The following is a 17,882-nucleotide window of genomic DNA, read 5'->3' on the forward strand; positions in this document are numbered from 1 at the left end:
AAAATCTATAAAGCGGGCAGATAATAAACCTGCCGCTGTCGTTGTCCCCCACTAGCCTTGTTCCCACCAGTTATTTTATTAAATAATTAAAATTTATTTGTTTCTTTTTTATTCCCGTTGATTCGCCTCAACTACCGGAGGAGGGGGACAATGGGAATAGAAAACAAATTAATTATTAAGTACCTACCTAAATAAACTTGTGGTCACAACAGAAATAAACCCGGAACGGAATCTGTTTACCTATAAAATTCAAAGTAGAAGGACAGTTAACCTTACCTCATAATCCAAGTCTTGTTATCAAATTCCAGATCCGACTCAAATTGAACGTCTTCCGTATCCACACTTTCTAAAAGATCAATAATTGTTTGTACTGTAGACATTATTATCTCAATTATCTTTTCACAAAACCTTTTTAGTCTAAACTGAGCTCGAAGAAAAAAATATTAACGAACATCAATTAAACACTTAATGGCGCGGTGCTATAATAAAATCAAATGTACAAACGTCAATCAGAGACTTCTACTTTGTATTGGAAGGTAGTAGTGAAAAAAGAAACTGACTTACCGACATATTCACATCACTATCTGTTTATTAGCTTCGCTTATGACGTCATAAGCGGGCGACTATAGTTGCCCATGGCGTAGGGATGACCATGATTTAAAAAAAATCTAGAAACGTCTAGAAGGGTATACCTACTTATCGATAATACTCGTAGTATTAACGTTTATTGAGTTTAGGCAGTGGTTCAAGGCGGTCAGTTTTAATTAAAAAAAATATTTTTCAAAAACAAGCTTTGAATGCTCTAAAAAGAATAAAATAAAATATAAATTATTTCAAACCCATGAACTTTATATTACTTTACTCAATTTATATGACTAAAAGCTTGTCGCGAGATTAAGACAGTACATACTAGATGTATGTAACTATTTGATTTTTTACTCAGATCAAAGTTTTAGCAAGATCAAGTTACGTATTTAATGTATATTTTTTATACAAGTAAATCTCGCGACAAGCTTTTAATCATATAAATTGAGTAAAGTAATAAGTTGATGGGTTTGAAATAATTTATATTTTATTTTATTCTTTTTAGAGCATTAAAAGCTTGTTTTTGAAAAATATTTTTTTATTTGTTTTTATTTTTTACTTTTTAGTATTTATAATGCGGGTTTGAAAAGTTAAAATTTATTGAAACATTTTGGTTAAGGCGCAGCGTTAGTGATTATGATATATTATTTTTTGTACACCCTCATAATATTCAGCTCTCAGCTCGTGCACCTTTGCAATGGGCTATTCATCTAATGGGTGAATATCAACAAGTGTATATTTTTGCCTAATTTTGGTGGAAATTGTTATTTGTGTATTTTTATTTTTTAATTATAGATCAAATTTATTGGAAACGTATACTGTTTCTAAAATGATTAAAACATTAAATTTTGTCCAGCAGTTTTTTAGATTTTCCTAACACCAAAATTAAGAGAACACCAAAATTTATATTAAAGCACCAAAATTGGAAATGCTGTCAGTCGGTCATGTCGGTGCCAGCCTGCTCAGTGCCAAGCTCAAGAAATCTTTTAAATTTACCAGCACCGACTCCAAAAATATTAATCATGGTATATTGTCCTAATAAATAAATAACGACGCGACGTACTTATTTTCTACTTTTTAGTGATTTTTGGCGTCAGTTTTAATTTTTTTGATAAAATTAATTTTTTTCATGCTTTTTACTTGATTAGTCCTTGTTGTGCCGTGTGGGGACGGCCGTAAAAGAATACTTTTCCCCACCGCCCACAGGAGGCGTGTCGTAAGAGGCGACAAACTCCTGTAGCACCGGACGGGCAGCAGCGTCTGCGTGCGAAACCAAGTAAAAAACTGCGATCGCCAACCCGCCTGCCAAGCGTGGCGATTAGGGCAAAACCCTCCAAATGGTGGCACAAACAAAAAAACGGCCCCTAGTCCCCGGCGGCCCCACTATCCCGGACCACGGTAGCGGTCACGGTAACGGTGGGGCAAGGGGTGCGAAGAATCCCCGGGGGATGCCAAGCTACCAACACCGACGACCTCTGGCCCTGGCAACCTATAACGCTCGCACACTGCGTACAGACGTGAAGCTAATGGAACTCGAGGAAGAATTGAGCAGGTTACGGTGGGATATCGTAGGATTATGTGAAGTCCGAAGAGAGGGAGAGGACACCATAATTTTCAAATCCGGAAACCTGCTCTATAACCGGGAGGGCGACCAGCAGTCCCAGGGTGGTGTCGGGTTTATCGTCCACAAGTCCCTTGTCAACAACGTGGTCCAGATCGAGAGTGTTTCGGCGAGGGTAGCGTACCTGATACTCAGAATCACCAAACGGTATTCGCTGAAGGTCATACAGGTATACGCACCGACCACGGAACACCCCGACGACGAAGTGGAGACTATGTATGAGGATATTTCCAGAGCCATACATAGCTCCCGGTCCCATTTTACCGTTGTGATGGGGGACTTCAACGCGAGGCTAGGTAAACGAAGCGATAATGAGCCGAAAGTGGGGCAATTTGGGTATGGAGAGAGGAACGCACGTGGCCAACTGCTGGCTGGCTTTATGGAGAAGGAGGGCCTCTTTATGATGAACTCCTTCTTCAGAAAGCCAAAACAGCGAAAGTGGACATGGCTGCATCCCAATGGCGCTACAAAAAATGAGATAGACTTCATCTTGTCGACGAAGAAGCATATATTCAATGATGTCTCTGTGATCAATTCGGTCAAAACAGGAAGCGATCACCGAATGGTAAGAGGCACATTGAATATCAGACCCAAGCTCGAGAGATGTCGACTGATGAAGTCTACGCTCCGCCCAGCGCCCATCCAACTCCAAAACCCCGAAAGCTTTCAGCTCGAGTTGCAAAATCGTTTCGAATGCCTAGGAGACTGCGAAAATGTGGACGAATACAATGACAGGTTCGTGGAAATTGTCCAAACGACTGGGTCTAAGTTCTTTAAAACCCGTCGTTCAAAAGGAACCAAAAAGATCTCTGACCTCACCAATCAACTCATGGAAGAGAGACGGAACTTGGTTTTGCAGTCCTCTGAAGATGCTGCTCAGTATCGGCGCCTTAACAGACAGATCTCCAAGTCTTTGACTCGCGACCTACGCCAATTTAATACAGACCGTATTAAAGAGGCGATTGAGCGAAACAAAGGCTCTAAAGTGTTCGCAAGAGATCTGTCTGTTGGCCAAAGTCAACTGACCAAGCTGAAGACAGAGGATGGCAGAGCCATTTCGTCGGGGCCGGAGATATTGGAAGAGGTTGAGAAGTTCTACGGACAATTATACAAGACTGTACGCGCACCTGTCACAAATCTAGCCGAAGACCCAAGAGCTAGACTGACCCGACACTATACCGAAGATATCCCGGACGTCAGTCTGTACGAGATTAGAATGGCTCTCAAACAGCTGAAGAACAACAAGGCACCGGGTGATGATGGAATCACGGCTGAGCTTTTGAAGGCAGGCGGAACGCCGGTACTAAGGGCTCTTCAGAAGCTGTTCAATTCCGTCATCCTCGAAGGAAAAACGCCTACGACATGGCACAGAAGTGTGGTGGTACTCTTCTTCAAAAAAGGTGACAAAACCTTGTTGAAGAATTATAGACCCATCTCACTTCTGAGCCATGTCTACAAGCTGTTTTCGAGAGTCATTACGAATCGTCTCGCTCGCAGGTTCGACGACTTCCAGCCTCCCGAACAAGCCGGTTTCCGAAAAGGCTTTAGTACCATAGACCACATACATACGCTAAGGCAGATTATACAGAAGACCGAGGAGTATAATCAACCACTTTGCCTGGCGTTTGTGGATTATGAAAAAGCCTTCGATTCGGTCGAGACCTGGGCAGTGCTACAGTCTCTCCAAAGGTGCCAAATTGACTATCGATATATCGAAGTGTTGAGGGGTTTGTACAAAAACGCCACAATGTCGGTCCCCCTCCAGGATCGGGACTCGAAACCTATCCAGTTGCAGCGAGGGGTAAGACAGGGAGACGTCATATCTCCAAAACTGTTTACCACCGCCCTGGAAGATGTCTTCAAGCTTCTGGACTGGAACGGATTTGGCATAAATATCAACGGCGAGTACATCACCCACCTTCGATTCGCGGACGATATCGTAGTCATGGCTGAGACCTTGGAGGATCTAGGCACAATGCTCGATGGCCTCAGTAGAGCCTCTCAACAAGTGGGCCTCAGAATGAACATGGACAAGACAAAAATCATGTCTAATGTCCGTGTTGCACCCACTCCTCTGAAGGTTGGAGACTCTACACTCGAAGTTGTTGACAATTATGTATACCTGGGACAAACAGTCCAGTTAGGTAGGTCCAACTTCGAGAAAGAGGTCAATCGTCGAATCCAACTCGGATGGGCAGCGTTCGGGAAGCTTCGCCATATACTCACGTCCGAAATACCGCAGTGTCTTAAGTCGAAAGTATTTGACCAATGCGTGTTGCCAGTGATGGTATACAGATCTGAGACGTGGTCGCTTGCTATGGGCCTCATAAGAAGGCTCAAGGTCACCCAAAGGGCGATGGAGCGGGCTATGCTCGGAGTTTCCCTGCGTGATCGAATCAGAAATGAGGAGATCCGCAGGAGAACCAAAGTAACCGACATAGCTCGCAGAATTGCTAAAATCAAGTGGCAGTGGGCGGGGCACATAGCTCGTAGAGACGATGGCCGTTGGGGCAGGAAAGTTCTCGAGTGGCGACCACGGGCTGGAAGACGTAGCGTGGGCAGGCCTCCTACTAGGTGGACCGACGACCTCTTTCTCGAAGTTGGACCTACCTAACTGGACTGTTTGTCCCAGGTATACATAATTGTCAACAACTTCGAGTGTAGAGTCTCCAACCTTCAGAGGAGTGGGTGCAACACGGACATTAGACATGATTTTTGTCTTGTCCATGTTCATTCTGAGGCCCACTTGTTGAGAGGCTCTACTGAGGCCATCGAGCATTGTGCCTAGATCCTCCAAGGTCTCAGCCATGACTACGATATCGTCCGCGAATCGAAGGTGGGTGATGTACTCGCCGTTGATATTTATGCCAAATCCGTTCCAGTCCAGAAGCTTGAAGACATCTTCCAGGGCGGTGGTAAACAGTTTTGGAGATATGACGTCTCCCTGTCTTACCCCTCGCTGCAACTGGATAGGTTTCGAGTCCCGATCCTGGAGGCGGACCGACATTGTGGCGTTTTTGTACAAACCCCTCAACACTTCGATATATCGATAGTCAATTTGGCACCTTTGGAGAGACTGTAGCACTGCCCAGGTCTCGACCGAATCGAAGGCTTTTTCATAATCCACAAACGCCAGGCAAAGTGGTTGATTATACTCCTCGGTCTTCTGTATAATCTGCCTTAGCGTATGTATGTGGTCTATGGTACTAAAGCCTTTTCGGAAACCGGCTTGTTCGGGAGGCTGGAAGTCGTCGAACCTGCGAGCGAGACGATTCGTAATGACTCTCGAAAACAGCTTGTAGACATGGCTCAGAAGTGAGATGGGTCTATAATTCTTCAACAAGGTTTTGTCACCTTTTTTGAAGAAGAGTACCACCACACTTCTGTGCCATGTCGTAGGCGTTTTTCCTTCGAGGATGACGGAATTGAACAGCTTCTGAAGAGCCCTTAGTACCGGCGTTCCGCCTGCCTTCAAAAGCTCAGCCGTGATTCCATCATCACCCGGTGCCTTGTTGTTCTTCAGCTGTTTGAGAGCCATTCTAATCTCGTACAGACTGACGTCCGGGATATCTTCGGTATAGTGTCGGGTCAGTCTAGCTCTTGGGTCTTCGGCTAGATTTGTGACAGGTGCGCGTACAGTCGTGTATAATTGTCCGTAGAACTTCTCAACCTCTTCCAATATCTCCGGCCCCGACGAAATGGCTCTGCCATCCTCTGTCTTCAGCTTGGTCAGTTGACTTTGGCCAACAGACAGATCTCTTGCGAACACTTTAGAGCCTTTGTTTCGCTCAATCGCCTCTTTAATACGGTCTGTATTAAATTGGCGTAGGTCGCGAGTCAAAGACTTGGAGATCTGTCTGTTAAGGTGCCGATACTGAGCAGCATCTTCAGAGGACTGCAAAACCAAGTTCCGTCTCTCTTCCATGAGTTGATTGGTGAGGTCAGAGATCTTTTTGGTTCCTTTTGAACGACGGGTTTTAAAGAACTTAGACCCAGTCGTTTGGACAATTTCCACGAACCTGTCATTGTATTCGTCCACATTTTCGCAGTCTCCTAGGCATTCGAAACGATTTTGCAACTCGAGCTGAAAGCTTTCGGGGTTTTGGAGTTGGATGGGCGCTGGGCGGAGCGTAGACTTCATCAGTCGACATCTCTCGAGCTTGGGTCTGATATTCAATGTGCCTCTTACCATTCGGTGATCGCTTCCTGTTTTGACCGAATTGATCACAGAGACATCATTGAATATATGCTTCTTCGTCGACAAGATGAAGTCTATCTCATTTTTTGTAGCGCCATTGGGATGCAGCCATGTCCACTTTCGCTGTTTTGGCTTTCTGAAGAAGGAGTTCATCATAAAGAGGCCCTCCTTCTCCATAAAGCCAGCCAGCAGTTGGCCACGTGCGTTCCTCTCTCCATACCCAAATTGCCCCACTTTCGGCTCATTATCGCTTCGTTTACCTAGCCTCGCGTTGAAGTCCCCCATCACAACGGTAAAATGGGACCGGGAGCTATGTATGGCTCTGGAAATATCCTCATACATAGTCTCCACTTCGTCGTCGGGGTGTTCCGTGGTCGGTGCGTATACCTGTATGACCTTCAGCGAATACCGTTTGGTGATTCTGAGTATCAGGTACGCTACCCTCGCCGAAACACTCTCGATCTGGACCACGTTGTTGACAAGGGACTTGTGGACGATAAACCCGACACCACCCTGGGACTGCTGGTCGCCCTCCCGGTTATAGAGCAGGTTTCCGGATTTGAAAATTATGGTGTCCTCTCCCTCTCTTCGGACTTCACATAATCCTACGATATCCCACCGTAACCTGCTCAATTCTTCCTCGAGTTCCATTAGCTTCACGTCTGTACGCAGTGTGCGAGCGTTATAGGTTGCCAGGGCCAGAGGTCGTCGGTGTTGGTAGCTTGGCATCCCCCGGGGATTCTTCGCACCCCTTGCCCCACCGTTACCGTGACCGCTACCGTGGTCCGGGATAGTGGGGCCGCCGGGGACTAGGGGCCGTTTTTTTGTTTGTGCCACCATTTGGAGGGTTTTGCCCTAATCGCCACGCTTGGCAGGCGGGTTGGCGATCGCAGTTTTTTACTTGGTTTCGCACGCAGACGCTGCTGCCCGTCCGGTGCTACAGGAGTTTGTCGCCTCTTACGACACGCCTCCTGTGGGCGGTGGGGAAAAGTATTCTTTTACGGCCGTCCCCACACGGCACAACAAGGACTAATCAAGTAAAAAGCATGAAAAAAATTAATTTTATCAAAAAAATTAAAACTGACGCCAAAAATCACTAAAAAGTAGAAAATAAGTACGTCGCGTCGTTATTTATTTATTAGGACAATATACCATGATTAATATTTTTGGAGTCGGTGCTGGTAAATTTAAAAGATTTCTTGAGCTTGGCACTGAGCAGGCTGGCACCGACATGACCGACTGACAGCATTTCCAATTTTGGTGCTTTAATATAAATTTTGGTGTTCTCTTAATTTTGGTGTTAGGAAAATCTAAAAAACTGCTGGACAAAATTTAATGTTTTAATCATTTTAGAAACAGTATACGTTTCCAATAAATTTGATCTATAATTAAAAAATAAAAATACACAAATAACAATTTCCACCAAAATTAGGCAAAAATATACACTTGTTGATATTCACCCATTAGATGAATAGCCCATTGCAAAGGTGCACGAGCTGAGAGCTGAATATTATGAGGGTGTACAAAAAATAATATATCATAATCACTAACGCTGCGCCTTAACCAAAATGTTTCAATAAATTTTAACTTTTCAAACCCGCATTATAAATACTAAAAAGTAAAAAATAAAAACAAATAAAAAAATATTTTTTAAAAACAAGTTTTTAATGCTCTAAAAAGAATAAAATAAAATATAAATTATTTCAAACCCATCAACTTATTACTTTACTCAATTTATATGATTAAAAGCTTGTCGCGAGATTTACTTGTATAAAAAATATACATTAAATACGTAACTTGATCTTGCTAAAACTTTGATCTGAGTAAAAAATCAAATAGTTAAATACATCTAGTATGTACTGTCTTAATCTCGCGACAAGCTTTTAGTCATATAAATAGTAGTAGTGGTAGTTTCATTAATGGTATTGTTTACCCCAGACTACATCAGGCAACGAATTGGACCAGTGTTATCCGCAGCCTCGCCCGGGTCCGTAGCACGCAAAGCATTGCGAATAGTTCTGTTTGTAGCCATTAGCACGCGGGCATGAAATAGCTGTCAACGTATGTTTAAACTGTCTATCTGTTCCAAATTTCCTAAAATATCTAGTACTAGTAAAAATATCCAAACAAACTAAAATCCTTTTTAGTACTCTGATAGTTTCTATTGAGTTTACTGTTCGAGTTGGTTCCGCAATAACAAATTTACAAAATGCGTCGGTTATCACTAACATTTATAACGCTTGCCCTTTTTATTTTATTCTACAGAATGGACCAAGATAGTCTACGTGGACCATTCGAAAAGGCTCGCTTGGTTTGGGAACAGGGTGCAACATACCTTCCTTATTGCCATGTTCGCCTTTCTTATAAGCACAATGTAAAAAAACTGTTACATATTTACGAATAAATCGTGACATTTTAGGAAACCAAAAATCAGTTTTGATCAATTCTAGGTATACAACGTTTAAATCCTACCGTGCCCTTTTTCGTCATGATGCATTTGAACTAGGTATTTACCACTTAGCTGTTCTGGAGCATCTTATTGAATCTTACCAATTAATGGGAATTAGAGATTCCGTGGAGGGTAGTTGAACGGGAAGCATGGTCGATCTGTTTTAATGGTTTCAATTTATTATTTAATGGACTTTAGTGTACAAATTTGGTGTTATTTTGTGTTCTAAAGTGCAGTGAAGTGATAAATTATAAAAAACATTGAAATACTTCGAATTTGAGCGCGCATCGAGTGTCGAGTGGGTTGTCGTATGAACAACCCGCTTTGGACCCGGTGGCGTCTTGAAACCTGCTTTCGGGCATACTTAACTCCACGGAATCCATGAGAAATCAATAGAACTAAAACACCCACGTTCTATTGATAACTATGTCAATTTTCACTCGACATTGGCAGAAATAAACCTCCCAGAGAGGTTTGGTTGCCATTAAAAAAAAAAAAAAAAAAAAAAAAAATGGGAATTACTACAAGACGATTCCCGTATAGTGTTTTTCGGTAAAACATATCATTTATCAACACAAAATCTTTTGTTATATCGAGGCCTGCCGTACTACTTTTTAACTGATCAAGTATAATTTTTAATTTATCGCCTTGAGACTGAAATTTACTGAGGTTTACTGAGACTTGAAACATTAAATAAATTTAGACACACTTTAAACAAATGGCTATTAGCTAAGTGCTTCTACTCCATTAAGAACTCCAAAGGAATAAATGTTGACATTTTAATGTGTATTTTATGAATCATATTGTGTAGTATTATATTCAGTTTAAGTATATAACCTAGACATATAATGGAATCGGAATTAATCACTTCATTGTTTTTTTAACTATTTTATGATCAAACCACTGTACCATATTCTTGGAAATAAATGTTATCTTATCTTGAATTGTATGAAACCAATCTGAAACTTGTAACTGTATGACGACTCAGGGCATCGACGTGACGCATCCTCTCGCCTGGTTTGTATTCAACACTTACTTATATCATAATCTTGAGTAAAAAAATAATCACAACCTTGCGATTCGTAGGATAATATCACGCTTCGTTAAAGTAGCTCGCACTACAGTACAGTCAGTTACAATTTTGACATGTCGATGGTGGAAGTATCAATTAATGTAAGGGACATTTTGGCCAAAATGAGTTATATATACCAACGCATTCAGAATTTTCGGCTCTATCGATTGGTATACTTGAAATGTTGATATCTTTAAAAAAATGTCCCTTACCTTAAACATTTTTAGTCGTCTGAATACGACTTTTGGGGAAATAAATGATTTAAAGGACGTAAATTCCTTTTAATAATACAATTCAGCACAGGTCTCGATCGAAGCTTTCTCATAGTCCACAAACGCCAGGCAAAGTGACTGACTATACTCCTCGGTCTTCTGTATAATCTGCCGTGGCGTATGTATGTAGTGTACTAAAGCCTTTTCGGAAACCGGCTTGTTTGAGAGGCTGGAAGTCATCGAGCTTACGAGCGAGACGATACGTAATGACTCTCGAAAACAGCTTGTAGACATGGCTCAGAAGTGAGAGGGGTCTATAATTCTTCAACAAGGTTTTGTCGCCTTTTTTGAAGAAGAGTATCACCACACTTCTGTGCCATACCGTAGGCGTTTTTCCTTCGAGGATGACGGAATTGAACAGCTTCTGAAGAGCCTTCAGCCCCTCGGTCAAAAACCCAACTGCGTAAAAATGAACAGAAAAAAGATAGAGACAAGACAACTTAGTGTTCATAAGTGTAGTAGGAGTGGGAGGCATTAAATGCATATCACCACCAAAAAAAGTAATTGATATCCTATATGCATATTATTGGTGGTTAAGTGGTTAAGTGGTTAAGTGGGCAAATGTATGCTCGGATGCATACAAACTGGAGTGTGGAGTAAGGCAGGGTGGCTTGACGTCACCAAAGCTTTTCAATTTGTATGTAAATGACCTCATAGTCGAGCTGAGCAGCATGAGGGTAGGATGTCGGATTGATGGAGTTAGTATAAACAATATCAGTTACGCAGATGATATGGTGCTGCTCGGCCCGACTGGTAGTTCCATTGCAAAAATGTTGAGAGTTTGTGAGGGCTACGCGGCTGCACATGGCCTATTATACAATGTCAAAAAGACGGAATACATGGTCTTTGGGGCCGTCGGTGGGTCTCGTGACGATCCACCTACAATTACCCTTAACGGCCTGAACATAAAACGCGTCACTAAATTCAAATACCTGGGACACCTCCTCACCGACGACCTCAAGGACGATGTAGACATTGAGAGAGAGCGCAGAGCTCTGGCTGTTAGAGGAAATATGCTGATTCGCAGATTCTCCCGTTGTAACGATGAAGTAAAGATCACACTTTTCAAAGCATATTGTCAGATCTTTTACACGGGAAGTCTTTGGGTCAATCATACCAAAAAGTCTCTGGATACCTTGCGCATCCAATATAATAACGTCTTCAGAATGCTGCTGGGGCTGCCGCGCTTTTGTAGTGCGTCAGGGATGTTTGCTTGTCACAATGTTGATGGCTTCCAGGCTATAATCCGCAAAAAGACAGCATCCTTGATAAACAGATTGCGTGCCAGTAGCAACAGCATTCTCATGACCTTAGCCAATAGGTATACATCACCTATCTGGAAGTGTCTGGTGCTTAGGGTGATTTAACTTATTTATTTTATTGACTGTTAATGAATGAATTTGAATTGAATTGAATTGAATTAATTTATTTATTTACTTTTATTTATTTGGTTTTAATTGATTTGATTTAGTTTGATTTTTAATTTATTGATTTTTAATATTTCTTTTTTGGTTTTTAAATTGATTTGATTTAATTATAATATTGATACTACGTTCATTGAAAAAATAATAATCACTTGATAATGATTACTAACATTAGCATTTAAGGTGTGTTTACTAACCACACTATGAACTATGAGTTGTTCGAAATAAAAACTTTTTATTTTTTTATTTATTTTATTTATATTAACGTAAGGGCCTAATTATGATAAATCAAAAAGTTTAAAATGAAGTAAGGTTCAATGAGTTCAAAAGTTAAAACCAACAGTTTAGGGTAAGGGTTGAATTGTATTATTAAAAGGAATTTACGTCCTTTAAATCATTTATTTCCCCAAAAGTCGTATTCAGACGACTAAAAATGTTTAAGGTAAGGGACATTTTTTTAAAGATATCAACATTTCAAGTATACCAATCGATAGAGCCGAAAATTCTGAATGCGTTGGTATATATAACTCATTTTGGCCAAAATGTCCCTTACATTAATTGATACTTCCACCATCGACATGTCAAAATTGTAACTGACTGTACTGTAGTGCGAGCTACTTTAACGAAGCGTGATATTATCCTACGAATCGCAAGGTTGTGATTATTTTTTTACTCAAGATTATGATATAAGTAAGTGTTGAATACAAACCAGGCGAGAGGATGCGTCACGTCGATGCCCTGAGTCGTCCATACAGTTACAAGTTTCAGATTGGTTTCATACAATTCAAGATAAGATAACATTTATTTCCAAGAATATGGTACAGTGGTTTGATCATAAAATAGTTAAAAAAACAATGAAGTGATTAATTCCGATTCCATTATATGTCTAGGTTATATACTTAAACTGAATATAATACTACACAATATGATTCATAAAATACACATTAAAATGTCAACATTTATTCCTTTGGAGTTCTTAATGGAGTAAAGGCACTTAGCTAATAGCCATTTGTTTAAAGTGTGTCTAAATTTATTTAATGTTTCAAGTCTCAGTAAACCTCAGTAAATTTCAGTCTCAAGGCGATAAATTAAAAATTATACTTGATCAGTTAAAAAGTAGTACGGCAGGCCTCGATATAACAAAAGATTTTGTGTTGATAAATGATATGTTTTACCGAAAAACACTATACGGGAATCGTCTTGTAGTAATTCCCATTTTTTTTTTTTTTTTTTTTTTTTTTTTTAATGGCAACCATACCTCTCTGGGAGGTTTATTTCTGCCAATGTCGAGTGAAAATTGACATAGTTATCAATAGAACGTGGGTGTTTTAGTTCTATTGATTTCTCATGGATTCCGTGGAGTTAAGTATGCCCGAAAGCAGGTTTCAAGACGCCACCGGGTCCAAAGCGGGTTGTTCATACGACAACCCACTCGACACTCGATGCGCGCTCAAATTCGAAGTATTTCAATGTTTTTTATAATTTATCACTTCACTGCACTTTAGAACACAAAATAACACCAAATTTGTACACTAAAGTCCATTAAATAATAAATTGAAACCATTAAAACAGATCGACCATGCTTCCCGTTCAACTACCCTCCACGGAATCTCTAATTCCCATTAATTGGTAAGATTCAATAAGATGCTCCAGAACAGCTAAGTGGTAAATACCTAGTTCAAATGCATCATGACGAAAAAGGGCACGGTAGGATTTAAACGTTGTATACCTAGAATTGATCAAAACTGATTTTTGGTTTCCTAAAATGTCACGATTTATTCGTAAATATGTAACAGTTTTTTTACATTGTGCTTATAAGAAAGGCGAACATGGCAATAAGGAAGGTATGTTGCACCCTGTTCCCAAACCAAGCGAGCCTTTTCGAATGGTCCACGTAGACTATCTTGGTCCATTCTGTAGAATAAAATAAAAAGGGCAAGCGTTATAAATGTTAGTGATAACCGACGCATTTTGTAAATTTGTTATTGCGGAACCAACTCGAACAGTAAACTCAATAGAAACTATCAGAGTACTAAAAAGGATTTTAGTTTGTTTGGATATTTTTACTAGTACTAGATATTTTAGGAAATTTGGAACAGATAGACAGTTTAAACATACGTTGACAGCTATTTCATGCCCGCGTGCTAATGGCTACAAACAGAACTATTCGCAATGCTTTGCGTGCTACGGACCCGGGCGAGGCTGCGGATAACACTGGTCCAATTCGTTGCCTGATGTAGTCTGGGGTAAACAATACCATTAATGAAACTACTGGGTTTAAACCATATGAGTTGATGTTTTCTCGTAGTGGTAGGTCAGTATGCGATGTTTCTATACCGGGGCGTGTTGTTGAAACCACACAAGAGCAAACCTGCGAAAGCAAGTGATCGTATAACAAAAGCTAGTGCCAGGATGAAACGTAATTTTGATAAACGTCGAAAAAATACGCTCATGTTTGTAAGGAAGGTGATCTGGTGCTTAGGAGACAGACTCCTACTAGTAGTACTGCTAAGGCCAACACTAAGCTACATAGCTCTATTCTAGTCCCTATATTATAACCAAAGTTGTTGGCAATGATAGGTACAAACTCAGAAGCATCAAGGGTTTAAGATACAAAAGTTTTACGGCATTAGTTTCTGCAGACTCTTTGTGGCCTTACCAAAGTATAGCTCCTGTGTCTGACAGTGCCAGCAGCTCGGACGAGCAGTTGGAGACTGAAGATTTAATAGATCTGCTATGGAAAGCTAATCACAAACCTCTCTGTTCCCATTGCGGGAGCAATTGTTTCAGGATGGCCGATTGTAACGCAACACCGTATGCCAGCCTATGCCTGCCTCGCCAAGCCAGCGCCAAGCCAGCGCTAAGCCAGCGCTAAGCCAGCGCTAAGCCAGCGCCAAGCCAGCGCCAAGCCAGCGCCAAGCCAGCGCCAAGCCAGCGCCAAGCCAGCGCCAAGCCAACGCCAAGCCAACGCCGCCACATCCGTAATGCAGAGTACGCCATTTGACTACATCCGCTATAAGACTGTGACGTCACTACCGGTTGGTTATCGATGGCCACACCATTTGGGTGGGGGTTTTGTATTATATAGCTGAGGAGCTCATTTTCCGGGGCATTCGATACCGAATACTAAGTTAAGCTGAAACTCTGTCCGATTACTGTGCGAAATATAAAAAGTTGACTTGTAAGCAAGTGTTTCCATTCCCTTCTGTTTCAGATTTTATTTATTATTTTATTATGTGATACTCGGTATTTACTACTCGGTCGGTACTAAATTCATTTATTTTTGCAAATAGGCTTTTAAAAAGCGCTTTTACACGTCCCAATATTAACCCTACCACTGCCAGGCCTGGCTCACTTCGCGCGGTACATCCGATAATTACCTACAGCGAAGCGCCCCGCCGGCGGGTATTATATCAGTCGAGTGTCACGCGCGCGCCCGTCAGGACGCTGGCGTGCGTTGTAGTGGTACCTAATTCTATGATCGAAGTATTATTTAAAAATGGACATAAAGAGAGATAAATATTGTGCGGCGTTCGGGTGTTTAAATTCGAAAAGAAATCTACCGGATTTATCTTTTTTTTCGCTTCCCAAAGATGCTGAAAGGTATGTTTGCCATGTAGGTAATCAATAATTCTTAGGATAGTATAGGAACCTAACCTACCATGACTACTGCTCAGAATGCGTTCGTTCGTTTCAGCCGAATGACGTCCACTGCTGGACTAAGGCCTTTCCCAAGGTTTTCCATAATGAATGCGTACTTACCTACATACGTACGAGTACTTCATTACATATAAGTAGATTAATTATTTTTTCACTAGACAGCAACCCTAACAGCGTAAGAAGAGTTCAGAGGCACGCGATAGAAAGAGACAAAACTTGTAGGTGAATAAAATTGTAGGTACGTAGTGCTGTGCGAGCTGAATTCCACTTTATCGCGTCGTAGCAAGACTCGCATTTATTTAAATCGTCTTGCGGAGTAATCCTTCTGTACCTGTACTATTACTTATTCTGTGCCACTGCTTCGGGACAATAAATGGGCCAGTGCTGAGAAGAAGCAGCGCAAGAAACTCAGTCACTATTGTCAGCCTCCTTTTCAAGGTTTTACAGTCTTTAAAATATACAAATTATAGTCATAAGTATTGATGCGAGCTAGGTAGTTAAACATTCCAAACATTCTTATCTTTTATATAACCATCAACTTTATAGTAGCCCTATTTCATTAAGGTGCTTTTGATATGTGCTTTAAATTTATGAATGGGCAATTCTACAACAGTTTGTGGTAATTTATTGAAAAGTTTAATACATTTCCCCATAAATGAATTATCAATCTTGTGCAGTCTGAAATTTGGAACGGCAAGTTTATTTTTGTTTCTTGTATTGAACTTGTGTAAATCACTCTTTCTAGTAAATTGCTCTATATTTTTGCGAACATATAAAAGGTTTTCATAAATGAACTGTGAAGCTACTGTCAGTATATTAATATCCTTAAAGAATTCTCTCAAGGAAAATCGGGGTCCAAGGTTATAAATGGCCCGCACTGCTCTCTTCTGCAGAACAAACACAGTTTCAATGTCCGCAGCTGAGCCCCACAACAATATGCCGTATGACAAATAAACTAGCCTTGCCTTATCAATGTCAGTTAATTGCCTTATCTTTCTCACTGCAAAAGCAGCTGAGCCTTGCTGACAAGGTTTCAATATGAGGACCCCACTGAAGTTTAGAGTCTAAAGTGATTCCCAAGACTACATTTTGTAATTTGGTGTCACGAAGCAAATCGAAAGTAGCTGGTAAATGCTATGCCATCATAGAATGTGCGGTAGCCAAGTTGAAAAAAAAGAAAAAAACAAATGACACGGTCCTCTATTTCAAGCAACTTATGTGCTTTCAGAAATGAGGAAACTTAACTTTCAGTACTACTAGATACTCTTTCTACAACTAGTTTCCTATACTCTATCCACTCTTTAAAATAAAAGCCATCCAAGTAGATGTCTAGTGATACTAACTAGTAACCATAGCTATCTATTAGAAACTACCTAGCTTTTAGAAATCCAATCATTACTATTCACAATTCCTAATAATTGGTACATTGAAGTCACTAAGGCCATGTGGTACATCATCATTACCAAAAATTACTTTAAAAATCGAATGAGTCCCAGGTATCACAATTGCGGTCCACATTTTGATACCCTACCTCGGGAGCCTAAGTCAACCAATGACTTCATACTCTTAGCTACACACGGCCAGATCTTACTGCACCACCCAGAACTATCGCACTATCTAATTCCCAGGGACTACTCAGAACAGATACCCTTTTCTAATAGGATACGGCTACGATATTCCGGATCCGACCTAACAATTGAGAAAACTGCTTGCAGTTAACGAGATGGGATAATGGGATAATGTAGTATTTTCTAAAATCGACACTCTCCATTTCCCACACTAATCACCATTACTGAAACTGTACCATTAAGTACTAGATATCACAACACTGTGTGCATCACCCATCGACTACACACTACGATTTACAGCTCAAGAGCAAATTCGAGTTCCCATTACAGAAAAATCATCATCACCGCTACTGTGAACAGCATGTACCTCGACTTCAACTTTAGACTGGTACAAAACCCTATGGCATTCTTCTCAATTGATCATGAATAGGTAAGCAAGTGTAAAGTGGCAAAGCTGCTACTTTCCCGAGATAAAATCTTATTTTAAGCCGTATTCTATTAGACGAGTACCTACTACAAGGTAAACCGATAATGAATTCAGGAAGTCTATTTAAGCGATTTTAATAGTTTCAGTCTATTTACATCCGTCACGATAATATTCAGATCAGTGGTGAACCGTGATAGGTTCAAATAGTTTACAATAACATTTTTCACTCAATGCACGTGACGTAATTTGTTGCATGTTCATAATGGCGCACTTTTTACAAGTTTTATTTTTTTTTTTTTTTATATTGACTTCACTTGTTAGTATGTGTGGGACAAATCTTGCAACTGAATTTAAGACCACTTCTCCTCAACCGATTGAGCTGAAATTTGGTATACTTATGTAAGTACGATGACAATGCAATGTTATGGTACCATTGAGCTGGTCTGATGATGGAGTCAGGAGATGGCCATAGGAACTCCTGAACGAAACGGCGGAATCGCATCGAGTGTCGGTTCGTTGGATTTGTCTTTTTGAGCAGTTTAGTGCTAGATGATGTCTAGGGTCCTGATGATGGATTAGGGAGGTGGCCATAGGAAATCCTAAACG

The sequence above is a fragment of the Ostrinia nubilalis genome, chromosome W (assembly GCF_963855985.1).
Source record: "Ostrinia nubilalis chromosome W, ilOstNubi1.1, whole genome shotgun sequence".
In the NCBI taxonomy this organism is placed as follows: Eukaryota; Metazoa; Arthropoda; class Insecta; order Lepidoptera; family Crambidae; genus Ostrinia; species Ostrinia nubilalis.